Below are 9,956 nucleotides of genomic sequence, written 5' to 3'. Positions count from 1 at the left end.
CCTCAGATTGACACAGCAAGGACTTTATCAATGGGCCCTTCTCTCCTGGCCCCAGTACGTGAGCTCCTAATGGTATGAATGGGTAAGACAAAGCCTGATTCACTAGCCACGTGGCTTATGAACTAGAATGACTGATCTGGAGACTTCTGTGCCCGTGGGGAAGTACCTTCTTCCCTGGTCAGAGCACTACAGAACGGTGAGATTGGAAGGACTTGCTCAGAAGTTCTTCCTGCCCTTGTCAGGATGCCTGAGATTACAGATGCACTGGCTTAAGTTTAGGAAGCTCTTCTGCTCTGTACCTGATTAGCCACAGCATTTGATGGGCTAGCGAGTGGGTATGAGGGGTGCGGAGGAGTGGGGCAGTTATTGATGAGTTAAAAGATGCAGTCTCGGAGATAAGACCACAAAGAAACAGGAGGAAACACAGGAGTGGAAACAGACACCACATTCCCTCTCAGAAGGGACTTCGCATTTTCAAGCCTTGGGAGTGAGAGAGCTTCTCAGACATTAGTCTTACCAAAGCTGGTGTCTTAGGGTTTCCATTGCTGTAAAGAGACACTATGACCAAGGCAGCACTTATAAAGGACAACATTTAATTGGGGCTGGCTTAGAGTTTCAGAGGTTTGAGTCCATTATCATCATGGCAAAGGGTATAGCAGCATGCAGGCAGACATTGTGCTGGAGGAGCAGAGAGTTCTACATCTTGATCCAAAGCCAGCCAGAAGGAGACTGTCTTCTGTGCAACTAGGAGGAGAGTCTCCAAACCCACCCCCATGGTGACACACTTCTTCCATCAAGGCCACACCTAATCCAACAAGGCCACACCTCCTAATAATGCCACTCCCTGGGCCAAGCGTATGCAAACCACCACAGCTGGCTTTCCCAGCTGTGTGCCATATGGCAGCTCTGTTACCTTTGGCCTTGGAAGAGCTCGGTAAAGAAAAGGCATCAGAGAGGAAAAAGAGGTAGAAGGATGTCTAATGTCCCTGAGGAATTTTTTCTGAAATTGACTGGAAAAGACTTGCTCATACTGGGACAAGAGATTCAAGGGAGGAGAGATGAAATCTTGGGGACCCTGGTACTGTAACAATGACAGGGTACAGCTACAGAGGACCATAATTTTGATTTAGGCCCCTCACAAGAGAGGTCACACTAATGTCACTAAGCTATGGAAGCCTAGTAATGCTACTCAGGTCTGGCAGGATATCCTGAGCATCTCCCGACAAATGTTGCAAAGCTGTGATCTCGGGGGAGGTGGCTCAGGGCTTAAGGATTTGCCAAGTAAGTATGAGAGTCCTCATTTGGGTCCCTAGCACCCACGTAGATGCTGGATGGCATGGCACCTCCTTGTGATTCCAGTCTTAGAGACCTGATTCTCAGAGCACGCTGGCTATCAAGACCAGGCACGCTGGTGAGCTCTAGGATTGACTGAGACCGCCATCTTCACTGAATAAGGTGGAAGAGTGGCAGAGCATGATTTAATGAATTAACCTCAGGCCTCTACATACATGCAAACACAGGCACATGCGTGTACATGAGCATTCCCCACCACACACATGTGGGAGAAAGGGGGAGAGGAAAGAATGCTGACAACACAGTACACAGTAGCATGCTCTCTGCTTCCTGTGTGACTGTAGGGCTGACTGGAGCTTGCCTAGCATCCTGGGAGTCCTGTGCATGCCACTACCCTGACATGGACCAAAGTTTAGAATTCTTTTTTGTTGTTGTTGTTGTTGTTGTTTTTTTTCTTCGAGACAGGGTTTCTCTGTGTACCCCTTGTTGTCCTGGAACTCACTCTGTAGACCAGGCTGGCCTCGAACTTAAGAAATCTGCCTGCCTCTGCCTCCCAAGTGCTGGGATTAAAGGCGTGCACTACCACTGCCCGGCAAGAACTGAGAGTTCTATATCTTCATCTAAAGGCTGCTAGCAGAATACTGGTTTCAAGGCAGATAGGATGATGGCTTTAAAGTCCACACCCACAGTAACACACCTACTCCAACAGGACCACACCTTCTAATAGTGCCACTCCCTGGGTCGAGCACATATACACCATCACAACCAACTTTCTATTTTCAATGGTTTCCTTTGCTGTTTAAGCTTAACTGTCCTGGAACTCACTCTGTAGACCAGGCTGGCCCTGAATTCAGAGATTTGTCTGAGTCTGCCCCTTAAATGCTAGGATTAAAGGTATGAGCCAAACGCCTGGCCTTAAACTTTTCTTTACTTCCTTTTTACAGTATGGAAGTTTCTCTGGGTAAGGTCTTGTCCTGAGGACACCACTTCCCTTGTTCTATTTAGCATCAGCTTTTCATTAATCTGATTATTAATCTGTTAGCCTACATTTACTACTCTGTGGGTTCTTCTTTCTTCCACCATTCTCCACCCCTTTTATTCTACTCTTTCAACCCCCTAATACTGGATAGGAGAGAAAAAAGGATAGCGGGGAAAGGGGCAACATTACTGTTAGACTGTCTTGGCAACTAGGGCCATCAAGGACCTCAGGGCAAGCTAGATGTTTGCTAGTAGAATATCTGATTTCTTCTTTTTGTCCTTTTGTGTGTGTGTGTGTGTGTGTGTGCATGACTACTTAACAAACTTTGACCAACAGCAACCAACCAACAACCCACCCAATTCTCAGGGCCCTAGCATTTATATACCCACTGAAAAGCATTCCAGATGTCACACAATTGCAGAAACTGTCTGCAGCTGGAAAATCTACACCCTTGCTAGAGCACGAGGCAAATCATAGTTAGCTGCTGTGGACAATCTGAAGCAGCCCCAAGTCCCCACACCTGGGATTATAACAAAGACATATTCTAATAATATTTCTGTGTTTTTTAAAAGAATCCAAAATTCTCACTACACTCGACTTAGATCTGTTATACTTCCTGGTGCCCCCTTTCTCCTCAATCTGTTCATTTTATATTTTTTCCTTGCTCAGTTTGCTCCTTTTCATTGTAAATCTGCACAAGACTGGCAAAACACAACACAGTTAATACTCTACTGCATTGAAATCTCCCTTGCCAAAGATGTTAATCCAAAACTCTTCAATTTAGCCTCAGGCAGGGTTTTTGGACAAGGACAAAAGCCACATTCTTCAACAAAATATCACAAGAACAATCTCTAGACCATTTACTAATATTCTTCTTTTCTGAAATCTCTTGAGCCCATCCCCACAAAGTTAAAACCAACCTCAGTACTGTCTTCCATGTTCCTACTAGGTTGGACCCTTAAGCCTCACTTAAAATGTCCAATCACTTTTCTAGTTCAAAGTCCCAAACTGTTCCATATTCCTCCAGACACAAACATGGTCAGCCCTATTGCAGCAATACCCCACAGTACCAAATTTTGTTAGTTACTGTTCTATTGCTGTGAAGAGACACCTTAGCTATGGCAACTCTCAAAGGAAAGCATTTAACTGGGGTTGGCTTATGTTTCAGAAGTTTAGTCCATTGTCATCATAGCAGGGAATATGGGAGCATGTAGGAAGACATGGTGCTGGAGAAGGAACTGTTCTATATTTGGATCCACTAGAAGGAGAGAGAGAGAGAGAGAGAGAGAGAGAGAGAGAGAGAGAGAGAGACAGACTATGGGCCTAGTTTGAGCTTCTAAAACCTTAAAGCCTACCCCTAGTGACAGTCTTTCTTCAACAAGATCACGCCTCTTAGTAGCGTCACTTTTTATGAGCCTTTGGGGCCCATTTTTGTTCAAACCACCAAACCAACCACAGCTCTTTAATAAGATTATCACTATGGGTCCTAGTTAGGATTACTATTGCTATGATGAAACACTATGACCAAAAGCAATTTGGGGAGGAAGGGGTTTACTTGGCTTATACTTCTATAGCACTGTCCATCATCAAAGGACAGGTAACATGCTCAGACAGGGCAGGAACCTGAAGGCAGGAATGATGCAGAGGCCATGGAGGGTATTGCTACTGGCTTCCTCCTTATTGCTTGCTCAGCCTACTTCCTTATAGAATGCAGGACCACTTGCCCAGAGATGGTACCACCCATAATTGGTTGAGCCTTCCCCATCAATCAGTAATTAATAAAATGCCCTAGAGTATAGAGGTAGTTCTGATGCTAAGGTCCTGTTCCGAGTTGGTTCTTGATCTGTTAGTAAAGATGCTATGGGCCAATTGCTGGGTGGAGAGAATAGGTGGGACTTCCGGGTCCCCACAGGCAAGCTGGCAGACACACGAGTGAGAGAGGAAGAGAGAGTTTGCCATGCTTTGGAGGGAGAAAAGCCAATCAGCCACGTGAGATCTCAGGTGAAGCAGCCATAGGCTGCATCTATAGGCTGGAGATTGGGGATATTGAGCTGGGACTGAAGTTGGTTGAGCAACTGAAATTGAGTGCAGATTTAGGGTTCTGAGCTGGGAGTACTGGGAAGAGCATGCTAGCAGAGGTAGATTGGGGGTGCCCAGCAGTTGAACCAATAGGCAAGTTGAAATTGAACAATTGTGTGTGTGTGTGTGTGTGTGTGTATGTGTGTGTGTGTTTCTTATCTGCAAATTTAATATTCTCTGGGTGTGTGTGGGGGGCTGATATTAAGGTCTTTTCCCATAGTTTAGGTGGAGTAGCAGAAGCTGCATACAACACTACAGGTTTGCCTCATCTCAGATGACTATAGGCTCTATCAAACTGATATAAAACTAGCCAGCACACTGATGTAAGGCTCTAGGTTCTTCCTCATAGTCAGAACTAGGGTGCTACAGAAAGATAAAGGTTGTAGGCACACCTTCAAAGAGACCTAATGGGGGCCAGTGATATTCAGCCTTGCCTTGGGCTAACAAAGAGACACAAAAGAATCTTTCCAATAAGACATAGAGGCCAGGTGGAAAATATGTTTAAAAACTTTAAGAAGCTCAGCTTGGTGATGTGCAGCTATAATTCCAGCACCCTGGAGACTAAGGCAGAAGGGTCTTGAGTTCCAGAATAATTGAGCTAAATAATGAGTTCCTATTAAAAACAATTACTCAATATCAGAGGCTATGTTGAATAGCCTCTGGAGGGGCATGCAATAACTTAAATGACTTCTGTGTGCCCCTAAAATTCCACCCTCTCCCATGAATCCAGGATGAGACATTATCATGTAACTAGGGAGAAGTGGGAATCCTACAATGCCCCTCTGAGAGATTATTTATTTTATTATTATTTTTATGTGCACTGGCATTTCCCCCCCTATGTGAAAGTGTCAGAACTCCTGAAACTGGAGTTACATATACAGACAGTGAGAAGCTGCCATGTGGGGGCTAGGAATTGAATCCAGGTCCTCTGGAAGGGCAACGAGTGCTCGTAACCAATGAGCCGTCTTTCTCCCCACCCCCAACATCCCTGAGAGATTCGAACATTAAAAATCAATGTTAAATGAGATGCAGATAGTCATCAAAGAGCCATACAATAATCCCGTGGGCAGAGAGGGCAGCTGGGCCAAAATATGTTGTCAAGGTAGGAACTGGGGTGAGGACACATGGGAAGGGAAACAAAGACGACCTAGAAGGACGACACCTGCAAGTGGCATGTGTCCTCAAACCTTAAAAGACAGGTCACAGGCTGTGGCTTAAAGACAGGCCCATGATGAGCTGTGGTCCAAAACCTGGGCTCTATCTGAGGTCTGGATTCCTTAGGAATACAGCAGAGCCCTGGACAAATTTTACCCTTCTTTTTATTTTTTTATTAATCTTTTTTTCACGCAGTATATTTTGATCACATTTTCCCTCTCTTATCTCCTGCCAGATCCTTCCCCTGTCTCTGCCCACCCAACTTAGGTTTATTCTTTCTCTCCAAAAAAACAAAACAAAACAAAACAAAACAAAACAAAATGTCATCTGTTGCTTCTTAAGATGTGTCTTCCTTATGAAGCAGCAGATCTAAGTTAGTAGAGAAGCAGGCCAGGCCAAGGATAGCATGACCTTCGGGAACATAAAGCAAAACTGCTCAACAGCTAGGGAGCTCGGAAGCCAGTGGAGGAGATGAGGGGGAGCGTATACTTTCAAAGCAATCCTGCATCTTAAAGATCACTTCACAGTTCTATTTATACAGAGAACATCTGTGACCAGAATCAGAACTGTCTCCAGGCATAGAGTGTGGGAAAACGCCTGGAGGAGGAGTTGTAAGATATCTGGACGGCTGCAGTTTTCTACTTTCCTGCAAGCACATTGCGCGGGCTGGGGCACAGAAGAGCATATTTACAAGTTCCAAATCAGCTCCAGTTGTCATTTCACTCCAGACCCCCTGACCGTAAGATGCTGCTTCTTGGTGAGCTTACCAGAGTCAGAAGCAAACAAATAGACACTGTAAGAGGCGGGTAGTGCAGGAACATGGGGAAGAAAGGAGCATGAGGCGATGCCAACCAAAGTACGTGAGAAAATGCCATAAGGAAACTGGCTACCTTATATTAACTTAAAAATAAAATAATCTTCTGGGGAGGATGGCTCTATGGGCAAGGACGTCTGCTGGATAAGAATGGGTGGGGACTTAAGCTTGGATGTCCCCAACACCCACATAAAATTCAGCTGCTCCCCCCCCCCCCCCGTTTCCTCCTTTGATCGTCCCAACTGCTCCCCCAGCTGCTTCCGGTTACTGTTATTGTGGTTTGACAAAAAGTTGGAAATATCCTGATGAAGAAGATTGGACTTGATGCAAGAAACTCAACACCCCAATCAGCAGGAATTAACCTAAAAAGCCCACATCCCCTTTCCCCTCTACCCTTCTTTCTCTCCTACCTAGTTTTGGGGGTTGGAAGGGATTAGGGTGGAATGAGGGTTGGACAGGAGGTAGATATAAGAACCCAATAAAATAGTTTAAGAAAATACACCAGCGGTGTATTGGTCTAGCTATGAGCTTGAACTCTTAGATAGCCCCAAACCTATCACATCTAAGCTTCCTTCTTCCCATCTGATGGAGTCACTGAGATAGTCAAGGTAGAGTCTGGGGTAGCCTAAAGCTCGAATGATCTGGACCATGGCCAGCAGTCCGTTTCTGAAGAACTCTTCTAAATGAACAGCGGTGCACAGAGTGGCCACTTCTCTCTGTGTTCTGAGAGGATTGCTGAAGGTCTACCGAGGCACTGGCAACCTGAAGGACATCAAACAATCTGCATTCATCCGGTGTTTCCATGCGGCTTCCTTCTCGTGTCATCATTTTGATAATGTCTGAGCACTCTGTCCATCAATCTGCCTGCCTGCATGACCCTCCACACTGGCCAGAAAACGGCTCCTTCCACCTCCACGCGTCTAACCTTATTCCCACTGCTTGGCCTCGAGACAAATTATTGTCTCTCCATGCTGCTCCTTCTACATTTCAGCCCAAGGTTTTCCTCTTCAGTAACACAGAACCACACTTCTTTTTTGCTTTTTTCTAATGAAAGACCTCGCGGCTTGCTCTTTAGAGCCCTTCCCAACCAATCTGCTTCCTAGACCATTATTTCAACCACATACACATCTAACACACCAAAGGTTCACCTCTTTCTGTGCATATATACACACGTCAACCTCAAGTGTAGTTCCTCGAGTACCCTCCATCTTAACTTTTACGTCAGGGTCTCTACCAAAATTTTGCTTCTTAGCTAGGCTGGCTGGCCAGGAAGGCATTAAGTATATGTGCCTCTTCCTTCCCAGTCTTGGGATTAGAAGTGCATGTGACCATACCAGTGGGATCAGAGGCTTGAACTCAGGTCCCCATACTTGGGTGGAAAGCACTTTAGGAGCCACCTTCCCAGTCCCAGTCTCTAATTACTCTCTTCTTCCAGCACTGCCTTCTTTGCATATCTAGACCACCATGCCTTCTTGTTTTCCTCTTGCCTGACAAGTTATTCTTGTGTTCTTTTGCTAAACCAACCCTTTAATGTTTTTTTCTATACTCATTCCATTAATATCCTGTGCTGGCTGGTTTTCCTCAACTTGATCCAAATATGGACATAGCTGGGAAGAGATACTCCTCCATCAGATTGGCCTGTGACCTTGTCAGTGAGGCCTTTTCCTGATTGCTATTTGCTGTAGAAGGGCCCAGCCCACTGTGGGTGGTTACATTCCTAGGAAAGTGAACTGTAAAGAAAGAAACCCAGAGGATGCAAGCCAGTAAGCAGTGGTCCTCCATGGTCTTTTGTTAGGTTTCAAACTCCTAGCCTTAGGAACCTGTTGCTTATGCTGCCACCTGTTGGCACAGGATGTGCCAAGTATGTGCTGCAGACAAAAGGACCGCAGATATCTCTCTGTGTCTCTCTCTGTCTCTGTGTTTCTCCCTCTGTCTCTGTCTGTCTGTCTCTGACTGTCTCTGTCTCTCTGTCCCTCTGTGCTCTGTGTGTCTCTGTCTGTCTGTCTGTCTGTCTCTCCGTTTCTCCTCTCTGTTCATGCTTACTCTCTTTTTCTCTCTGTTCCCATCTCTCTTGTCTTCCTGTCTGTATAGCAATTTCCCTGATGCTGTTCTCTGAGACCAGTGAACCTGCCCAAGAATTGCCCCCAATAAACCTACTTTTATGTTTTCATTTAGTTTGAATTGACTTGTTTCATCCATGGAGAAAAATCTATTAGTTTCTGCCTTTAGGGTGCTACCTTGACTTCTCTCCATGTTGGACTGTGGTCAGTAAAATAGTTGCTTTCCTCCCCAGGTTGTTTTGGTCATTTTGGTCATGGTGTTTCTCAGGGCAACAGAAAGAAGACTAGGACATATCTGTATCATAGTTTGGAGGAACATGTATCCACTGATGTTAGACCCACGCACTCAGACACCTCCTCCACAGCTCTGCCTGACTGCCTCACAGGCCTCTCCAGGCATAGGCCTCTCAGTCTTCCCCCAAAATCTGTTTCTTCTGCAGCTTAGAATTATTTCCATCTGTCTTGACACTCAGGAAGTAGATCTTGGGATTATCCTGACTCTTGAACATCTCACATTCCATAACAGAATCACAAATGAATTGTGCTAGCTATATCTAAACAAAAGGGCACCCCTTCCCACCCCTTTCCAACCCTTCCCACCCCTTCCCACTCTGTTGCTACTGTGGTCCAAGCTTGAAGGACACAGTGATATCTAAACAGGTCTAAAAACTAAGAACAACATTAAAGTAGCAGTGTAGCCCTTTTCTGCTTCACTCAGTGTGTGTGTGTGTGTGTGTGTGTGTGTGTGTGTGTGTGTACCTGACTTTATTTTCTTTCCTCTGTAGCTCAGGAAGAGTCAACAAACTCTGAGTCTCTGGCCTGGCCAGACAAGCAGCCCCTGAGTTAGTGTATAGAGTTAATGTAACTAATGTAACTCTTGTATAGAGTTAATGTAACTAAGTTTCTTTTCTTAATCCCATGCTGCTCTCAGCAGGAGTTAATTGCCAGAAGCCATCAGCTTTTGGCCTTAGAATAGCAAGAGAGAATTAAATAGTCCAAAGTCATCAGCTCTTGGTTCCCAGTTATGCCACACCTTAGGCCTTCCTTAGTTTACTCTGGATGCAGAGCTGGCTTTCAGTACCATATCTCCTGCTCCTGCTCATTTCTACACACCGCCTAACATGCCTAACATACATGTGGTTATCCTAACATGCTACTTGTATCCTCAGAGCCAAGATCAGTTTCTAGCACCAGGATGCTTTTTATAAAACACTGAGTAGGCAGGTAAAAGGTAATGATGAACACTAAAATTATAATAACCAATTTTCCTTTATTTTTCCTAAGTTGGTGGTTCCAATACCTTTTACAAACACAGACTCTAGGAGCATCTGATAAAAGTTATAATTATCCCTATCAAATGCTCCTTTTTATTATCCCATGTATTGATTGGATGCTTTGAGAGTTTGGTGTTTAATTGATATAGTTTTTTTTATATCTTGTATACATATTTTTTTTTCATATTTTTCATCCCTGTCTAGCTTTTATGTAAGTGCCGGGGATTTGAACATGGGTCCTTTTGTTCACAGCAAATGCTCTTACTTGGTAAACTATCTCCATAGTCTCCTGGATATGAATC

This window comes from Apodemus sylvaticus, chromosome 9, assembly GCF_947179515.1.
Source record: "Apodemus sylvaticus chromosome 9, mApoSyl1.1, whole genome shotgun sequence".
In the NCBI taxonomy this organism is placed as follows: Eukaryota; Metazoa; Chordata; class Mammalia; order Rodentia; family Muridae; genus Apodemus; species Apodemus sylvaticus.
This window is presented reverse-complemented; position numbering follows the sequence as displayed.